The sequence below is a fragment of the Nicotiana tomentosiformis genome, chromosome 10 (genome assembly GCF_000390325.3).
Source record: "Nicotiana tomentosiformis chromosome 10, ASM39032v3, whole genome shotgun sequence".
NCBI lineage: Eukaryota > Viridiplantae > Streptophyta > Magnoliopsida > Solanales > Solanaceae > Nicotiana > Nicotiana tomentosiformis.
Window position 1 is genome coordinate 79,346,777 of NC_090821.1, and position 12,290 is coordinate 79,359,066.

Sequence of the window (12,290 nt, forward strand, 5' to 3'; positions counted from 1 at the left end):
ACAAGCTACCAAGATTCCTTCCTAGTGAAGAGGGAAGGACTTTCCAATTGCTAAGCTTGACATTTAGCCACAAAGTTGCTCATCAGAATCATTATGGCCTTCTTCAATTTCAGTCGGCAAGTTCCGAAGAGGATTCTCATACTCCATGTCACCACACATCATCCCTACAAAGTGTGCATTATCATGTGCATGTAAAGGATTCTGCGTGATATTCTGGGTGTCACTGTCTTGGATCATAATAAGTTTTTCCTGGATCATCCTTTCTATTTCTCTTTTCAAATCCCGACAACTTTCAACATTGTGCCCCTGGACATTGGAATGGCATTCACACCTTTTAGAAGGGTCAAAACTTCTTGCACGTGGGTCCACATGATATGGAGGGATAGTTGCAATCATGTCATAATTTAATTTCTCAAACAATCTTGCATATGACTCTCCTATTGGTGTAAAATTATCTTTCAACCTTTGCTCCCCTCTATACCCCTGGCTTGGATGTGGGTTATAGGGCACTTGAAAATTTTATGGAGGCTGGTGGAAATTTTGCGGTGTTGGTACTCACCTTCCGGGGTGTCTTGGTGGCTGGACAACATACTGAGGTAGAGCAACAAAATATTGTGGGTTCTGAGGTGGATAGTAGTGCTCAGGGGAGTCATGGAAAACCTGATGAAGCTGCCCATACCTTCGAGGTCTTCTCCTAGGACCTCTTCTCAACCCTAATGTCATCATGGTTTCTTCATCCTTCTCATTCGTGTCACTAAAATTAACAGATTCAATCTGGACAGCTTGAGTTGCGGCTATAAGAACTGCTTGACTTATAATTTTGCTTATCTTAAGACCATTCTCAACCACTTCCCCCATTTTGATTGCTTCCGAGAAGGACTTGCCAACTGCGGACATCATGTTTTGAAAATAATCTAGCTCTTGAGCCTGAAGGAAGACAGTGATTAGCTCGTGGTCATCTATGGGTGCCTTAACTCTAGTCGTTTGCTCTCTCCATTTAATGGCATATTCCCTGAAACTTTCAGTTGGTTTCTTCTTCAGGTTTGAAAGGGAATTGCGGTCTGGGGCGATGTCGATGTTATATTGGAATTGTTTTCCAAAGGCCCGGGCCATGTCATCCCAGACGTACCAGCGAGATGTGTCTTGATCCATAAACCATTTAGAGGTTACTCCCGTAAGGCTTTTCCCAAAATAAGCCATTAGCAATTCTTCATTTCTTCCTACACCTCTTATCTGATTGCAATACCTTTTCAGGTGGGCTACGGAGTATTCATGTCCATCATATTTTTCAAATTTGGGAGTCTTGAAACCAAGTGGTAAACAAACATCGGAGAACATACATAGATCCTTGAAGGCAATTCTTTTCTAACCTGCCAACCCTTGCATGTTTTTCAACTGTCGTTCTAAGCTATTCACTCTTTGGGTCATTTCTTCATGTGCCGTCTTTCGGGCAGGCTTTTCAATCTTTGCAGGAAGATCAAACAGGTACGAGTGGTACTCGGGAGAGTGGTACTGTTCTTGCTGGGTAGAAAATTGTGACTCGTGAGTTTTCCTTTGCACCACCGTCGGCTGTGGGATGGTGAAGACGGGCATAACAGTAGTGGTTGTCTGATTGGTTGTCAATGGCACACTTTGGGAGCACGCAACGGAAGTTCCAGTTGTAGTCGTACAGTTGGGATAAGGACTGAACCCAAGTGGATAAGATTGATCAGGCAATGAAACCGGAATGGCAGTAGTCGAGATGGGTGTGAACTCTGGGAAACCATGAGAAGAAAAGGGCAATCCTTGGCCGTTGGCCCATGCTTGACACATTTCAATCATTTTCTGTTTCAATACTCTATTTTCCTCAACCATGGTAGACTCTTGTTGAACCCTCTGACCCTGAGTCTCATGACCGCTCGTAACAGCTTCGAAGTCAGTTGTCATTTTTTCCTTGAATTTTGTGTTGTCAGCTTACCACAAAGCGACCACCTCAAACTTTCTTTACAATTCAAAACAAAAGACATGTTAGAATTGACTCAGTCGGTCCTTATTATTATCATTTTTCTTCTTCTTTTTTCACCTCTTTTTTTTCTTTTTGAAATCATTCAATCGAACGTGATATGGGTTGCCTACGTATAATGTGAGAACAAGAATCAGATCTTGCGTAGTTCGAAAAATCGAGAATAAAGTAAATAACCTAACTCTTTTTTTTGGATTTTGAATTTTTTTTTTTGAATTGTTTTTAACTTCCGAAAGAAACACTTAAAAAGAAGAAAGAAAATATTTTTTGATTTAGATTTGTTTTTTTTTGTTGAGAATTTTTGAAAAGAATGACTTCAAAAGAAGAAAGAAAATATATTTCATTTTTGAATTTCACATTTGTTTTTTTGGAATTTCGAAAGAAAAACTTCTAAAGAAGAAAAGAAATATTTTTGGATTTTAAACTTTAGTTTTGAATTTATGAAAGAAATACTTCTAAAGAAAAAGAAAATATTTTTAAATCTTGAATTTTCTTTTCAATTTTCGAAAGAAGAATGAAAATATTTTTGAATTTTTTATTTTGGTTTTTTTTTTAATTTTGTTTTCTGAAAGTAAGACTACTAAAGAAGAAAGAAAATATTTTTTGTATTTTTGATTTTATTTTAAATTTCAATTTTTGGAAATAAGACTTCTAAAAAAAAGGTAGAAAATATTTTTTAGATTTTGATTTTATTTTAAATTTCAATTTTTGGGAAAAAGACTTCTAAAAAAAAAGGTAGAAAATATTTTTTGGATTTTGATTTGATTTTCTTTTCGAATGAAAAACTTCTAAAATGAAAAAAAAATTGGTTTTAAAATATTTTTAATATTCGATTTTCTAAAGAAGAAATTAAAGGAATTTTTTTTTTTGAATTTTTGAAAATTGGAGTCTTAAAGAAAGACTTTTCTAAAAAGGAAGTAAAGGAAAATATTTTTGAATTTTGGAAAATTGGGCGCCGAAACCGATGAAGTTTGCCTACGTATCTCACATCCGGTGAGAATCAAACTCGCGTTGTTCGGTCAATTTGGCGGAATAGAGAAAACATGTTTTTTTAAAAAAAAAAATTGGCTTATTTTTTCTCCTTTTTTTTTCAAAAATTTGGCAGAGTTTCAAGGCAATTTCAAATATCGAGGTTTTCAGAATCGGGTGAATTTTCTATCTTACCTCACTCTTGGTTTTTCTAATGTTTTTATTTTCTTAACCGGTCAACAAACAAGCCGAAGCAAATAAATGCACACGTAGCAGGTAAGATGCATCAGGATGGTCTTTTGTTTCGGGTACACCTGTCCTAGACGGACCCAACCCCTGTGTTGAGTCCCCTAAGTCAAATGCACGTGATGCAAACAAGCGCTCCTACTAAGGATCCGGCATGAGGTTTTGCTATTCTAGGTTTAAACCTGGGGATGTGTTCTAGACATGGCTTACCCAAGAGGACAACTTGAGCCGAGGTGAGAGCGACGTACCGAGAGCACGAAAATCTACTCGGCCTAGTGATTGATCCATCCTCGTTCTATTTGGTACGCCCTCTAACAGAAAAGCGGGCTACGCGTACGTGTGCACCATATTTTTAGAAGACTCATAAGGGAGGCGTAAGAAGACAGTTTAATGCAATCCAAATAATATTAATGCGGTAATGAGCAGCAATTAGCACATTAGGCTCACAAACACAGTAATTTCAACATATAACAAAGCCAAGTACAGATTAAATTACAAGCTCGAATTCTAAACCCTAAACCAGAGATTCCCCAGCAGAGTCGGCAGAGCGGTAACACCTCATTTTTCCCGAAAAGGGGCATAGGGGATAAGGGAGTTTTTCCAATATAAGTGACATTATTCGAATTGGGATTATTTTTATTTATTCAGAGTCGCCACTTGAGATAATTTATGGTGTCCCAAGTCACCGGTTTATTTAAAATCCCAAATCAAGGAAAATTGACTCTGTTTAAAAGTCTGCGAAACCAAAAGACCGGGTAAGAAATTCTATTAAGACGGGAGAAGATGTTAGGCATTCCCGAGTGTCGTGGTTTTAGCACGGTCGCTTTCAATCATACCTGGCTTAATTAAATAATTTAATTACTCATTTTAGAATCTATGTGCGTTTTACCTTTTACCGCTTTTAATTGCTTGATTATTAGTAATTATGGAATTATCTTGAAACGAGTCACGCGTACGTGTACTCATTTTATTTACAACAACAACCCAGTAAAATCCCACTAATGGGGTATGGGAAGGGTAGTATGTATGCAGACCGTACCCCTACCCCGAAGGAGTAGAAAGACTGTTTCCGAAAGATCCTCGGCTCAAAAAAAAAAAAGAAGACAAAATGACAAAATAACAAAAAGGAAACAATATTAGTATCACAACAACAATCATAGTATAAATAGGAACACCATGAAATCCAGAAAAAAGATGCAAAGCAAAGGGAGACAATATTAGTAAATATTAGTATCACCACAACAATCATAAGAAAAATAGTAACACCATGAAATCTAGAAGAAAGATGCAAAGCAAAAGCGATAGCTAGTCAATAGGACATGCACTGAAAAGCGAAATAGTAAGCCACAACATTGCCAATAGCTATCTTAGATAAAAACCCTACATGGCTAGTCCCACAATGGTATGAATTAAGGAACGACTCAACTACCTCCTAACCTACAACCCTAATACTCGACCTCCACATCTTCCTATCAAGTGTCATGTCCTCGAAAATCTGGAGCTTCGCCATATCCTGCCTGATCACCTCTCCCCAATACTTTTTAGGTCGCCCTCTACCTCTTCTCGTGCCATCCACAACCAGTTGCTCACACCTCCGTACCGGAGCATCTGGGCTTCTCCTCTGAACATGTCCGAACCATCTAAGCCTCGCTTCCCGCATCTTGTCATCAATGGGAGCCACATGCACCTTCTACCGGATATTATCATTCCTAATCTTATCTATCCTAGTGTACCCGCACATCCACCGCAACACCCTCATTTCTGCCACTTTCATCTTCTGGATATGTGAGTTCTTGACGGGCCAACACTCAGCCCCATACATCATAGCCGGTCTAACCACTGCTTTATAAAACTTACCTTTGAGTATCGGTGGCACTCTCTTGTCACACAGGACTCCAGATGCTAACCTCCACTTCATCCATCCTACCCCAATACGGTGTATGACATCCTCGTCGATCACCCTTCCCTCCTGGATAACCGAACCAAGGTACTTGAAGTTGTCTCTACTCGGGATGACCTGCGAATCAAGCCTCACATCCACGCCCTCTTCCCCTGGCTCAGCGCTGAACTTACACTCCAGGTAATCCGTCTTCGTCCTGCTCAGCTTGAAACCCTTAGACTCAAGAGCCTGTCTCCAAACCTCCAGCCTCTCGTTAACACCGGCTCGCGACTCATCAATTAGAACTATGTCATCGGCGAATAGCATGCACCATGGCACATCCTCTTGAATATGGTGTGTTAACGCATCCATCACCAGGGCAAATAAGAACGGACTGAGCGCAGAACCTTGGTGTAACCCCATTATAACCGGAAAATGCTCAGAGTCGCCTCCTACTGTCCTAACCCGAGTCTTAGCCACATCATACATGTCCTTAATTGCCATAATGTAGGGAACCGACACACCTTTTTCCTCCAGGCATCTCCAGAGAATTTCTCTAGGAACCTTGTCATACGCTTTCTCTAGGTCAATAAACACCATGTGCAAATCCTTCTTCCTCTCTCTGTATAGTTCCACCAACCTTCTAACAAGGTGTATAGCTTCTGTAGTCAAACGACCCGGCATGAACCCGAACTGGTTGTCGGATACAAACACTGTCATCCTCACCCTCACTTCAACCACCCTTTCCCACACTTTCATGGTATGACTCAGTAATTTGATACCCCTATAATTGTTACAACTCTGAATATCACCTTTGTTCTTATACAATGGAACCACCGTACTCCACATCCACTCATCCGACATCCTCTTCCCCTAAAAATGATATTAAACAACCTAGTCAACCACTCCAAACCTGCTCTCCCCACACACTTCCAAAATTCCACCGGAATCTCGTCTGGTCCGGTTGCACTGTCATCATGTCACACGTACGTATACATAATTAATAGCACTTAATTAATATTAAAATTATTTGGCCAAAGTCACGCGAACGTGTACCTTGGTTTTATTTTAAAAATCGACGCTTAAATCATGTCACGCGTACGTGTACATAATTTATCACGCTTAATTATTTAAGAAAAACTTGGCCAAAGTCGCGCGAACGCGTACCTTGATTTATTTTGAAAAAATCGTAATTATGTCACGCGAACGTGTACACAATCACAATGATAGATTAAGTCGCACCTAAAGCATTTTCTACGAATATTCATTTTTTTAAAAACGTACTTGTGTCACGCGACCGTCGAAAATCCTAAAGATTGCCTACCCAGATGAGATCGGCTTAAGCATACTCCTCGCTAGGGCAATAAAATAAAATAGTGAATATGTAGTTCTCAAATTTCAATTATGTTTCTTTAAAATCCCAACGCCACGGCACATTTCAATCATTAATAAACATATGTTGCATCTAAAACATTAGAAACCAACCAGACACGACGTAAAGGAAAGAAAATTAACAAACAAACAAAATAAGGGAGAGTAAATCAAAAATATGGTAAGAGCTATTTAAGTATTCTACTAATTCCTCTTCTGCCAACTAAGGACACTCATATTGCTCACTTAACTCGCACAATCACAGTCTTTACACATCAGATGCTTAGCTAGATGAATAACCTTCACAAAAACTCATTATATATTCTAAATTTCTCCAAAACAGTGACCTCCTTTTAAAATTTGAAATTTCAAGAATGAAATAAGGGACTATGGTAAAGCATGATAAACAGAGACTAAGGCCTCATTTGTTTTTTTAAAGATTAAGACGTCTGAATCTGAATACATATCTGAATATTAAGATTAAGACATTTGAATCTGAATACACATCTGAATATTAAGATGTGTATTAAGATCTGAAAACTAAATGATTAAGACTGTTTGATTTTTAACATCTGAATGTATAAAATTTATCTTTATTTGAAAATTAATAAACACAAAATTCAAACGAAATACTAATTAATCTAATATTCTATCAATAATATATATATATATATATATATATATATATATATATATATTTTTTTTTTAAATATGGTTGCTTGTGGTGATGGCTAACGGTGGTGCTTGTGAATGCCGACTAGAGGCGGTGGTTAGTGGTAGGTTTGGTTGATGATTGTGGTTCGGGGGTAGTAACTAGTGGTGATTAGTAGTGGTGGCGATTATGATTGAGGATGGTGGTGGTGAGTGGTGATAGTTAATAATGGCAGGTGGTGGTGGTAGTTGTGATTGGGTAAGGTGGTGGTGGGGGTGGTAGTTAATAATGATGTGCAGTGCCGATTATGGTTGTTGATGGTGATGGGGTGGTTAGTTGTGGTAGTTGAGGTTGATGGGTGTTGTTTGTGTTTGAAAATGATGGTGGTGGGAGTGGGGCAAATGGTGGGTGGTGGTAGTCGATTATGGCGGCGGCTATGATTGAGGATGATGGTGGTCACATGGTGGTAGTTGATAATGGTAGACGGTGACGACAATTAATAATGGATATGGATGATAACATCTTAATGAATTAAGTCTCTGTCATGGATCTTAATCATACAGACCTATTCAGACACATTATGTGGTTGTGAAATAAAAAACAACAAACAACTTAATGATTAAGATCTGAATAATTAAGATTCATACTTCAAAAACAAACTCACTTAATGTCTGAGATCCGAATGATTAAAATTCAGACCTCCATTAAGTGCAAACAAATGTGGCCTAAACCAACTTTCAAATCTGAAGACAATACCTCTACAATATCCATGGGCTACTCAATATAGCAAAGATAATTCCTAGGAACGCATCTAAATTAAAATATCACGAAAAGATTCAACAAATCTCAAACAAGAAATCAACCATTGAACCAAAGGCTAATACCATTCTCCAAATCATATTGAAAATCAATGCTAAAATAGAAGTAAGAGGGGGAAGAATGAACCTGTTAGAGCCAAATAATTTAATAACGGCAGAAGAGATAGCAATTCCAAAGTTCGACTCCAAAAATTTATTTGAGAAGCAACAGTACAAACGAGTAGGAACCGCGAGCCAAATTGAAACCACGAACCCCGGACGGGATCTCGAATCGGCACCGGAATTTTGAACCCAAACCCGAACTCAAACACGAACTTCAAACAAATTCCATCTTCAAAACGAAAATTGAAACGTGAAGAAGGCATAATATTTCTCCTCTTTTTTTTTGGAAATTCGCAGCTTAATTATCAAAAATCAGAAACATTTTTAACGGATGGAGGTTGCTGGATTTCCTATTTCTATATGTATGTGTATCTTTTCAATTTTGAGAGAAAGAATTTTGATCAAATCTAGGGGGGGGGGGGGGGGGGCGTTAGGTTGTAGAAAAATGAGAGATCCAGAAATCAAGAAGGGCTGTCGATCTTCTTCTCTTAGGGTTCGCGGCTCCTCCTTTCTTCTTTTTGATTTTGAGAACAACCAGGAAAGGTGGGAGGAAGGCGTTAGATTCTTTGGAAAAAGGGGAAGGTGCTGCCGTTTTTTGTGAAGAAGAAAGAGAACTGCTGTCTTTGTTTTTTTTAATTAGGGATAAGGTGGTCCGTCCCACTTAATTCTAAAAGCCCGTGTTAAACGGGACATGGGATGAGACGGGATGGCTATTTCGTCCCGTCCCGCGTCTTTTTTTTTTTTTTTTTCATTATATACAAGAAATTTATAATCCTGTTTTTCAAGGTTTTCTTAAGATCACGGTTAGAAATTATGTTTTTAAATTTCAAACTGAATATCTTCATTATATTCGTTGTGTATTGTTTCACTTAGATTGTAAAATGTCTATCGCATCTAATATAGGTCATAGTTCTAATGGTTGTGATTATTTAACTGTTACAGGTCATTGGGTTGATCATCACTAGAACATGCAAACACGTATTATTGGTTATAAATTTATTGATTCAAAACACACTGGAGCATATATTGCAACTACTGTTCTACAAATTGTTGATTTTTATGGACTCATTGATAAAGTTTTAACTATCACCTTAGATAATGCTTCTGCTAAGTGCTAACACAACTGCAACAACTAGCTTAATGAAATGATTGCAAAATTAATCCAACTTATGCACCGGCCATTAATGAAATGATTGCAAAATTTAAAAAGTATTTTTTCCTATTCCCCAAGTTTATTTAATTTTTACTATACTTAACCCATCTTTAAAATTAAGAGGTGCAAATGAACTTGTTCGTAAAATTTATGAGAATTTAGCAATTCAAGAAAATGAACAACCATCTCTCGAAGACTGCCAAGCTAACATATATTCTTATGTTAGATCAATATTTGATAAATATAAATTTATGGAAATAACAGGTGGTGAAACTAGGGAAGAAGAATACAATGAGATACTTAGCACTGGGAGCTATGACGACATGGAACTCATGGAACATCAATCAACATTGCCAATTCCAGAACAATGTCCGAGAGAAATTATAGATAAGTTACAACGAAGTTATATAGGAACTTACAAATATTAGTATGATAATTTTTAATTGGCTACTAAGAGGCTTAGTTCAAATAGATCCCTTCCTAGAAGGTGACTGCGTAGATTAGGTGCTCTTCAAAAGAATTATATTTGTATGTGAGATTTGAAAGTTCTATTAATAAAATAAAAGGCTCTAAGCATTGAATTTGTTTTATGAATTGTCTTACACTCTTACTTAGTTACTTAATGGCTTGAAATTATATTAAATAAATTATAACTCTATTATAAATTTATAATTACTAGAATATTTCATTACAAGTCTTTTGTTTTAATTTTTTATAATTCTTTACTTAGTTTTCTAATTTCCGTTTAATTTTTAAGTTTATTAAATAAGTCAAAAAACTAGATGTTGCAAACTTTAAAAACTTAGTCATTGTCAAAGGAATGGTCATTGCGAAACTTAATGCTTAAATAATTCTTTTTTTAAAACGGCACTTAAGGCCCGCGAACCCGTCCTGTCCTGTTCCGTCCCATCCCGTTTGTTAGCGGGACGGGATGGGCCTACCGTCCGTCCCGTTTGTTAGCGGGATGGGATGAGCCTACCGTTTTGTTCCGCCACCGTCCCGGCTAAATGTCGTCCCGTCCCGTCCCGTTGGACAGTCATAATATGGGGTGAGGTCTGAAGTTAGAGGTGTAGGAAACTTAGGTCTTTTTGTGTGTCCATCTCTTGTGTGTATTTGTGTGTGTTTATATAGGGGTAGGTATAGGGATTAATTGGTGTCCAAGAAAAAAGAGTGTATGGGCATGTGAGTTTTTAGAGAGAGCATGTGAGTTTGTTACAAAAGATAAGGAAGAATCTTGCCACATGAAAATGACTCATTAGTAAAAATAAATAAAAAATACTAGCTAAATATTTAAAATCAAGAACATATAATTTTTTTTATGATTTTAAATTTTCTTAAATAAAACTTACTAAAAATAAAATAAAGGTAAAAATATGTAAATTAAACTCAAATAATATTTACATACTAAAAAGTGGTGAAAATTTTGATTTTGGTCAAAAATTAGGTGCTCACAAGCATTCATTGAACTCGGGTAACGGCTCGCAGATCCCGGCATGGTATTTTTGCAGTCTTCGTTCCTTGATTTGGAAAGTCCCTGTGACTTGATTGACAACGAGCTGAGTCGCACTGTAGGACGGCTCGTTTTGCTCCGTACTCAAGTGCTAGATGTAGACCTGTAATCACGACCTCGTGCTCGGTTTCGTTAGTCATATCTGGCCATCTTATGGACTGGAAAATTGTTTCGCCTGTTGGGAGCTCGAGTTCGAGTCCCATTCCCGATCCCGACGCGTTCGTAACCCAATCCGATCTTTGGGTGCACAAAACCAATCTTGAGTTTAGGTACTTGGTATAGTGTTGCATGACACCGACAGTATGCCACAAACATCCTTATGAGAAGAGTTATTTTTAATAAAATTCTTTTTAACCTTTGCTTCCTTAATGACACTTATTGTAGGTAAAAAATGTGCCTATCAGAAAGGACGAAAAAAAAAGAAGGTTTTTAGGGTTAAAAAAAAAAACCACAAGGACCAAAGGAGAGGGAGAAAGTTAAGCCACAGATATCACAAAGGCATGCTTTAAAGCCTTTGCCTACAGATTTTCAAGTTTGCATTTGTGGCTATAGGGTGACACTACAATGAACAGAAAGTGTTACAATTGAATTTTAGATCTAGAAGAAATAAAAATTTTAACTAGAAAATCTCCATAGACGACGCCAAATTATTTTACCAAAAAATAGTGTTAAATCTTTTCTTAAAATGAATTAAATAAGAAGATAGAGGGTAAATCCTAGTTAAGGATAATTAATTCTAGATCTGAGATGGATAACATGAATAGAAAAATATAGTTGAGTATAAATGTTGGCAGTAGTTATGGCCGGATTTAATAGTATGAAAAAGACCATGCATTATATAACATTAAATGGCGATAAAATGTAAATAAAAGAGAGGACTCACCCAATCATGAGTGAGGCAGATCCTCTTTCATTTGATAAAGATGAATGATAGACAAATACAAGAATCTTAGGATAGAGAGTGTGGGATAACAGATCAACAAATCTTTTTAGAGAGATGTGTTTCTTTTATTTAGATCTAGAGATAGAGAGTCTGCCCCCCTTTATAAGGGTCTCCCCTTTATAAGGGTTATCCCTAGAAAACCCTAAAAAAGTACAATTTAGAGGGAATATTCCTTTGAAGATTCCAAAGCAAAACTAGTTGTTACATCTATCTGTACTACTCGACATCGGCCTTGTTAATGATTGCTCGACCTTGGCCTTATTGATCACTGCTCGACCTCGGCCTTGTTGATGATCACTGTTCAACCTCGGCCTTATTGATCACTGCTTGACCTCGGCCAGACAGCTCAATTCTAATCGTAGGTTACTCATAACAAATGTCTTCGCATGCCGAATTTCTCTAATTAGATTTTGACCCATACAATCACTAATAGTTCACCCATTGAATAGACGATGTAAACTAGGTTTCCTCTTATTACGTTATCTCTTATCTCACAACTCTGCGGACATTGGATAATTTCCTCATCTAAAGTCGAAGATGAAAACATTTCCCCAAAAATCAACACCATAGAACTACCCATCATGCCAAGTGATGTCAGAATAGGCGCAAAATCTCTGATACACTGGTAAAGCACTTGCTTCAGGG

At 37.3% G+C, this 12,290-nt stretch overlaps 1 long non-coding RNA gene across 1 annotated transcript; it reads right to left on the reverse strand.

The window, feature by feature from the left end:
- Window positions 1-1,444: 1,444 nt before the first annotated feature.
- LOC138900464 (uncharacterized) lies at window positions 1,445-8,695 on the reverse strand. Its single transcript, XR_011411449.1, has 2 exons — window positions 8,065-8,695; window positions 1,445-1,981 (listed from the first exon to the last, which is right to left on the reverse strand). It is a non-coding gene; the product is annotated as an uncharacterized lncRNA (long non-coding RNA).
- Between the last annotated feature and the right edge of the window lie 3,595 nt (window positions 8,696-12,290).